The following is a 9,220-nucleotide window of genomic DNA, read 5'->3' on the forward strand; positions in this document are numbered from 1 at the left end:
CTTGCTCTTTATATTTTGAGTATCTACTATAGATTTTGTTTTGTGGTTATGATGAGGCTTATATATAACAACTTATATTCATAACAGTCTATTTTAAGTTGAAAAAACTTAAGTTTGAATGCTTTCTACTGCTATCATTTAAATTTCTCCTACCACACTTTATGTTTTTGATGTGACATTTTATATCTTTTAATCTTGTGTATCCCTTAACTAATTACTGTAGTTACAGTTACTATTATCATTATTTTTTTTACTACTTTTGTGTTTTAACTATCATACCAGCTTTATAAGTTTTTTTTTTTGTCTTTTGTTGTTGTTGTTATTGTTGTTGCTGTTGTTGTCGCCATTTCTTGGGCTGCTCCCGCGGCATATGGAGGTTCCCAGGCTAGGGGTCGAATCGGAGCTGTAGCCACTGGCCTACGCCAGAGCCACAGCAACGCGGGATCCGTGCCGCGTCTGCAACCTTCACCACAGCTCACGGCAACGGCGGATCGTTAACCCACTGAGCAAGGGCAGGGAGCGAACCCGCAACCTCATGGTTCCTAGTCGGATTCGTTAACCACTGTGCCACGACAGGAACTCCCAGCTTTATAAGTTTTTAATCGACTACTTTCACTATATATGTACTTTTCCTACTGAGATTTATATTTTTATGTATTTCTTTGTTACTATTTAGTACTCTTTCATTTCAAAGAAGTCCCTTTATTTAATCCTTCTTGTAAGACCATATAGTGGTGATGAACTCCTTTAGATCTTGCTTGCCTGGAAAACTCTTTTCTCGCTCCTTAAATTCTGCACGATAATTTTGCTGAATTGTATTCTTGGTTGGAAATTTTTTTCTTTCAATATTTTGAATATATTGTCCCACTCTCTTCAAAGCGTCTGCTGAAAAATCTACTGACGGTCTTATGGGGCTTCCTGATGTACATGACAAGTTGTTTTTCTCTTGCTGCTTTTAGGATTTTCCTCCTTGTCTTAAAATTTTGACATTTTAATTAAAAAATGTGTTGGTGTCTGTCTCTTTGTGTTCATCTTCTTTGGGGAACAGATCCGGATGTCTGTTTCTTTCCCTAAGTTAGGAGAGTTTTCAGCTATTATCTTTTCAAATACATTTTCTGCCCCCTTTTCTTTCCCTTCCAAAATATAAATGTTAGTCTACTTGATGTTCTCCTCTTAGTCTCTTAAGCTATTTTACTTTTTTTTTCTTCTCTCATTGGGTAAATAAATTCCTCTACTCTGTCATTGAGTTCACTGATTTTTTTTTCTTCTGTATCACTTAGTCTGCTCCTGAACCCCTCTAATGTATTTTTCAGTTTAGTTATTGCATTCTTCAACTCTGTAACTTCTGTTTGAAACTTTCTTATATTTTCTGTCTCTTTGTTGAAGTTATCACTATGTTCATCCATTCTTCTGGGTTTGGGGAGAATCTTTATGGCCATTACTTTGAACTCTTTATTAGACAAATTACTTATCTAAATTTCAAGAAGCATTTTTCTTTCCTGAGTTTTTATGTTGTTCTTTCATCTGGAATATATTCCTCTGTTTCTTCACTTTCTTGACTTTTTGTTGGTTTCTATGCATTAGATGAAAGAACAGCCTCTCCCAGTCTTGAAGCATTGGCCTGTGTAGGAGATGAAACTTATCATTCAATCTCTCACTACTTTTAGTTGTCTCTCAAACCCTTGTGACTTTCCAAGCAGGCTGTTTTATTTTTAATAGCTCCTAGTAGGAGTTCCCATTGTGATGCAGCGGAAATGAATCTGACTAGGAACCATGAGGTTGTCGGTTTGATTCCTGGCCTCGCTCAGTGGTTAAGGATCTGGTGTGGCCATGAGCTGTGGTGTAGGCTGCAGATGCGGCTTGGATCAGGCGTTGCTGTGGCTGTAGTGTAGGCTGGCAGCAACATCTCCATTAGACCCCTGGCTTGGGAACCTCCATGTGCCAAAGGTACGGCCCTGAAAAGACAAAAAGGACCAAAAAAAAAAAAAAAAGGTCCCAATAGACTAGGAGCAGTCAGTGTCCTGAAGGGAGGATCTTGGTCAGCACCTTGCTTCAGGCTGATTGGAAGCCAAACCCTCAGGCAGCAGCTCTTAAAGAAGGCAAATATATATATATTTCTGTGGGACCACAAGCATAAGCCCCAGTAGTCCCTAGAGCCAGGCAATCTGGAGGTGTCCCCTGACTGCAGTCATAAAAAAACTGGAGCTCAAGACAAGTGTATAAGCTCCCTTCTGGTAGAGCCTCGTGAACCTCAGCAAGGCAGAGGGAGAGTGAAAAGCTGTCACCCCTGCCTGTGTTATGACAGCACCTCTGTAGATGTGTGCAAACCTAAAGCCTGCTCCCAGGGCCCAAGCTCCAGGACAATCAAGGAGGCATCCTTTAAGGAAAGGTTGGGGGTGTGTTTTAGTCTGCTGTCTGTGGGGTGCTCTGGAGGTGTAAGCCTGCCAAAAACTCTCTCTGACTGTTGCAGTGCTGTGGGACTCAGGAATGCAATTCTCCCACCCCGGCCCAGCCACCAGAGACAGGCAATCGGAGGGTGTTCCCTGGGTGGCAGCCTTAAAACCCAGGCACCAGGTATAAAGACTAGGGCACCAGACACATATGAGAGCTCCCCTCTTATTTCCATATAAGAGAGAGGCCGGTGCTCTGGAATGCAGCAGAGGGAGATTGTGAAGACAGTGCCCATCCTCTTAGGTCTCAGAAAAGGGAGGGCCCTGAGATGTGTGTTTAATATGAAGCCTACCCCTCAGCCTGCAGCTGTGACATAAACTATAGGACTCTTTCACAGAAAGACTGAGCTCCTGGGTCTGTTGTCTCTTTCTGTGCCTTGGGAGTGGTAGGTGTTAAAGAACCCTTTCCCCAGTTGTTACAGTCCTGTGGGATCTGTGAGTGTGAGCCCCCTGGCCACCAGAGCCAGGCAAGGTAGAGGTGTCCCCTGGCCACAGCCATCAAGATCAGGGCACCAGAGAAGGATGTAAGCTCCTTTTTGGAAGATACTGATGAGCTGGAGCGAGACAGCGGAGAGGGCAAATGTTGCATCCACCAGCCTCTGTTCTCTGAAAGTAGCTCTGTAGGCCCCTATAAATGTGATAAACCAGAAGCCTGCTCTTAGGCCAAAGCTCCTAGGCAAGCAAATAGGCCTCTTTCTCAGGAAAAGGGGGTGTGTTTCAATCTGTTATCTGTGCAGTGTTCTGGGTGGCAGTCTGCCAATAACTAAATCTTTGATTCTGCAGTCCCTTGGGGAACTTCCACCCTCAGCCTCCAGGTCCTCCCTTGAGTGACACCTGCAAAAGCTGGGTCACCAGACTTAAAAGCTGAGGCTCCAAGGGGGTAGAAGCTTCCCTCTTGGAGGTACTGGAGCTCTGGAGATTGGTGGTGAGGGTGGCGAAGATGAAGCCCACTGGCTGGAGGGAGCCAGAAGGGGCAAAGATGGCATTTGCTAGAGATAGAGGAAAAAAAAAAGAGAGAGAGAAAAAGGAGAACAGGGAAATTTAAAAAAAAAGAAAGGAAGAAAGAAAAGAGGAAAGAAAAAAAAGGAAAAGGAAGACAAAAATAAAAAAGATGGAGCCCCAGCTTTGGCAAGGCCAAGGGAGAGGAGAGAGCAGGCAGCCACCAGCCTCCACCAGAGAAAGCGTTGCAGAGGCTTCTGCCCCTCAGTCCAGCAATTTAACATTAGGAAGTGAGTCTCTTTCATAAATTAGTGAGTCTGTTTCATAAATTAGGGCTCTTTTCTTTCTTTCATTTTTTTTTGGTCTTTTGTCCTTTTATGGCCGCACCCACAGCATATGGAGGTTCCCAGGCTATGGGTATAATCAGAGCTGTTGCTGCTGGCCTACACCACAGCCACAGTGACGCAGGATCCAAGCTGCGTCTGCAACTTACACCACAGCTCATGGCAATGCCGGATCCTTAACCCACTGAGCAAGTCCAGGGATCAAACCGGCAACTTCATGGTTCCTAGTTGGATTCATTTCCGCTGTGCCATGATGGGAACTCCCAATTAGGGCTCTTTTCAAAGGCTGCTTCAGTGCTGGGCCTCGGGGTGGGCTGGTCGGTACACGAGCCCTGAATGTGTCACAGTTCCAGCATCCCAAGGGCAGTAGCACTGTGTTTGTCCTCAAAGCCATGTGTTGTGGGGAGCTAATCTCTCAGGTGCTGGTCTTCCCTCCTCCACAAGAAGCCCTAGGTTGTGAGTTTCTTCCCCATTGTGGGTCACTTCGGGGGGGGGGGGGTGGAGGGCAAAGTTTAAGGTGAGATTATGTCTCAGCCTCTCCTACCTGCTTAGATGTGGTTTCCTACTTGCTTGCCTCATGTAAAGGGATCACTCTGCCTGTTTTAGTTTTTTTTTTTTTTTCCCCAGAGGGAAATTGTCCCCTATTTGGCTGTAGATTCCTATGTGGCTGTGGGAGAAGGTGAATTTTTTTTATTTATTTATTTATTTATTTATTTATTTATTTATTTATTTATTTATTTATTTTGGAGGGAAAAATTGACACACAATGTAATAAAAAATGGGGAACATATCTGAATGGGGACTTCACATAAATGGATATCTACATATCCAATAAACATCTGAAATGGTGCTCTGCATCACCACTTACATTGGAAAAAAAGGAAATTTAAAATCAAGGAGAAGGTGAATTTATGATCTTCCTACATCACCATCTTGAACTGGAACCCTCATTATTACTATTTAAATGATCGAGTCTTAAATATACTTTCACTTAAGAATTATTTATTTTGGCATAAATGAGATATTTATGGCATAAATGAGGTCATTAGTTTCAGCGATGGCCCATAATCCCATTTTTTATAGGGTCATAGTTTAAAAGATTTTCATATTCAATATCTTATAATAACCTATAATGGAAAAGAATCTTACATGTATAGAAAACTGAATTACTTTGATGTACACCTGAAACTAATACAACATTGCAAATCACCTATACTTCAATTAAAAAAAAAAACCAGATATGGAGTTCCAGTCGTGCCTCAGTGGTTAATGAACCCAACTAGTATCCATGAGGATGTGGGTGTGATCCCTGGCCTCATTCAGTGGGTTAAGGATCTGGCATTGCTGTGAGCTGTGGTGGAGGTTGCAGATACAGCTAGGATCTGCAGTTGTTGTGACTGTGGTGTAGGCTAGAAGCTGTAGCTCTTTTTCAACCCCTAGCCTGGGAAGCTTCATATGCCACAGGTGTGGCCCTAAAAAGACAAAAAAAAAAAAAAACAGATATGGAAAAAAAAAGTTTCCATACTCTGTCCTCTAAAGTTACACAGCTATGCAAGAGCAAGGCTGGAATTTGAATCCCAGGTTTCTGACTGAATTCCAATACCAATTAGTATTGAATTCCAGTATTTTCTTGTTCACTATGGGCAGAATTCTTGTGCCTTTGAGCTCTTTTTTCCCCTATCCCAAGGGTGTTGGGATGCTGACTATTATACTTTGGGGGCTGGGCTATGGAGACAAGATGACAAGGAATATAAGCGGACCTCAGGGAGATTCAGAGCAGGTTCAAGTGCAGGACCAGCAGATCAGGGACTGAGTGCTTGGTCTAGGTGGTAGGAACCTCCAGGGTGGGAGATAGGGCCTGCTGGGCAGAGCCTTTCTTACCTTGAGCCTGTTAAATGGGCCTGACAACTCCAGCTCTGAACTCTTACAGATGATTGTTGTGAAGTTAAAAACCAGGTAATTGTATGAAAGCCCTTAACCAACACTGAAAGCACAAGGTACAAACATAAAGCATAATTGTTACAAGGGAAATGGGGTGAGAGGGAAAGTACTCTTTGCAAACATATTTCCCATTCCTGGAAATACAGTGCAAAATACTCTTCTGAAGACAGTGGCTGAGAAATGACATTATGTGGACTTTATCTCCATTTACCAATTTGTTCACCATGTAGCTGCTACTCTCGACCCAGGTCCTGACAGTATTTTTCTGGGAGGAGGGGCTCTGTTGCATCCAGGACTGCCCATACGATGATTCTAGGATGTGTGGGCACACCCAGCAGGTGCATGTCGTCAGGCTGGGTGCACTGGAAAAAGTCCTCTAAAAGAGAATCCATACACTTAAAGTGGGACCAACATTCTACACTACATGTTAACAAAAAAGATATGAGTGAAACTATCTTCCTACCAACAGTGAAGGAAGATACCCTTTTCTCCATACCCTCGCCAGCATTTGTTATTTGTTAACTTGTTAGAGACAGCCATTCTGACCTGTGTGAGATGGTACCTCATCGTAGTTTTGATTTGTATTTTCTAATAGTTAGTGGTATTGAGTGTTTTTTTTTTTTCATTTTTTCATGTTGACCATCTTTATATCTTCTTTGGAGAACTGTCTATTCAGGTCTTCTGCCCATTTTTCAATTTTTTTGCGTGTTTTTTTTTTTTTTGCTGTTGAGTTGTATAAGTTGTCTGTATATTTTAGCGATTAAGCCCTTGGCAGTTGCATCATTTGAAGCTATTTTCTCCCATTCCATCAGTTGTCTTTTTGGGTTTTTTTATGGCTTACATTGCTGTGCAAAATCTTGTAAGTTTGACTAGGTCCCATTGGTTTATTTTTTGCTTTTATTTCTGTTGCCTTGGGAAACTGACCTAAGAAAACATTTGTATGGTTGATGTCAGAGAATGTTTTGCCTATGTTCTCTTCTAGGAGTTTTACGGTATCTTGATTTGTGTTTAAGTCTTTAAGCCATTTTGAGTTTATTTTGTAAATCAACTATAAAAAATAAATAAAAAAGAAAATTTATCTTGAGAAATAAAATTTCTTAAATGATTTTTTCCAGTATAGTTGGTTTATGAAATTTTATTTTATTTTATTATTTTTGTCTTTTATCTTTCTAGAGCCACACCCATGCCTTTTATTTTAGGGCCCTACCCTTGGCATATGGAGGTTCCTATGCTAGTGGTTGAATCAGAGCTATAGCTGCTGGCCCTTGCCACAGCCACAGCAATGCCAGGTCTGAGCCTTGTCTGCGACCTACACCACAGTTCACGGCAAGGGCCAGATCCTTAACCCACTGAGCAAGGCCCACTGAGCAAGGCCCACTGAGCAAGGCCCTCTGATTGAACCTGCTTCCTCATGGATATTAATCAGGTTCATTAACCACAGAGCCATGACGGGAACTCCACGTTTATAAAATTTTAAATGGAAGTTTATTTTATCTTATATTTATATAATCTTTGTTTTAGGTGGAATGGTGCATAAAAAAAAAGAAATCAATTTTTCTGAAAATCTAACAAACAAACAAATGAACAAGTCAGCTAACTACAGGAAACATCCTAAGAAGATCAGCTCTACCTGAAAGTGTAAAGAAAGTTTAAAGTTGTTTCAGTTTTCCCTAGGGCTTCTGATGACATCTTTTTCCTCTGAAGCTTACATGTGGTCTTTTCTTCTGCATGATCTGTGCTAACTCTGCCTTCTCAGTTGTCAGTGATTTAAGTGGGATTCAAGGCAGTCTCCTTTGTCACTTTCATTGACTTGCAAATCTTGCAGAAGATGCAGGATTTCCCATTTTCACTTGACAATTGACTTGCATTATATTTGCATAGTGATGGGAGGCATCTGCCACATCTGATCATCCAGGAGCTTCTGCAGGAAGTCCCTGATTGATGTGTCTGGTTTGGGGTATAATTGTCCAAGTGGGGCAGGAGGTTCTTGTCAGATCAGTTTCACAAGTGGTCAGGTTATTAAAGAATAGATCTTTTTTTTTTTTTCTTTCTGGAAATTTGTAACCACCTGGACTCAGACAACAAGCACCCTTCTGTACCAGGTAGGGAGGGCAGTGCCAGGCAGCTTACCAAGGGTGATGTCGAGATCAACGTATTTCTATGTTGATTAAAATAATGTATTTTTCCTCTCTCTGGCTTCATGTTTATTCTTCTGGTTTCAGTTTTGCTCTGAAATCTCATTACTCCATCACCTCTGCATTAAAACTTGTTCTCAGCTCTCCAGCTACTTCCTCAGGAGGTCAGCTCTGGCCCAGGCCACAGTGTCTGATTCCAGGTCAAGGACATGGGCTGAAGGAGTGCCACCACAGTGACATGACTCATGAGACAGTACTATTTGGCCAGGTCTCCAGATGTAGCACAGTGTGTGGAAGAAAGCATGGGGAGCAAGACATCAGCACTCTGAGTATCTGTTTCAGCAAAGGGCCAAGGGGATCTTCATGCATTCTTTGGTATAATCTGAATAGAATGCAGTCCATGCAGAAAACTTGATTCAGAGGGTTCAGAGGATTTCAGTGCCTAGGCATTGAGCTTTATTTTGTGGTTTAAAAATTCATAATGTAAAATTTACCTGGAGTTCCCGTCGTGGCGCAGTGGTTAACGAATCCGACTAGGAACCATGAGGTTGCGGGTTCGGTCCCTGCCCTTGCTCAGTGGGTTAACGATCCGGCGTTGCCGTGAGCTGTGGTGTAGGTTGCAGACACGGCTCGGATCCCGCGTTGCTGTGGCTCTGGCGTAGGCCAGTGTCTACAGCTCCGATTCGACCCCTAGCCTGGGAACCTCCATATGCCGCGGGAGCGGCCCAAGAAATAGCAAAAAGACAAAAAATAAAAATAAAATAAAATTTACCGATTTAAGTATGTTTCCGTTTTAAATGTACAGTTCTGTGGCATTAAGTATACCCACATTGTTGTGTAATCATCACTGTCATTCACCTTTAGAACATTTTCATCCTTCCAAGCTGAAACTCTGTCCTCATTAAACAATAACTAACCATGTCTCCCTCTGCTAGCTCCTGACAAGCACCATTCTGCTTTCTGTCTCTATGAATTTGACTAATCTAGGTCCTCTGTACAAGTGAAATCTACAGTGACTATTCTTTTTCCAAACAATATTTCACTCAGCATAAGGTCCTCAAGGGTCAACATTTCCTTTCTTTTTAAGGCTGAATGATAGTCCATTGTGTATATACACACATCTTTTTTTTTTTTTAATCCCTTCATCCCATTGGTGGACATTTGGTTTGTTTCCACCTTTTGGCTATTGTGAATTAAGCTGCTATAAACATTGATGTACAAATATATATTCAAGTCTCTGCTTTCAATTATTTTAAGTTGGGCTTGGTTTTGTCAAGCTTAAATTCTAAAGTTTATCTGGCTTCTCTCATTTGAACACATCCTAAAAAAGTGAAGGTAGAGTGAGATTATTCTGATAATTAAAACAAAAATCTTCCTTTGGAGTTAGGAAATTCAAACTCATAGAAAAACA

This window comes from Phacochoerus africanus, chromosome 8 (genome assembly GCF_016906955.1).
Source record: "Phacochoerus africanus isolate WHEZ1 chromosome 8, ROS_Pafr_v1, whole genome shotgun sequence".
Lineage (NCBI taxonomy): Eukaryota > Metazoa > Chordata > Mammalia > Artiodactyla > Suidae > Phacochoerus > Phacochoerus africanus.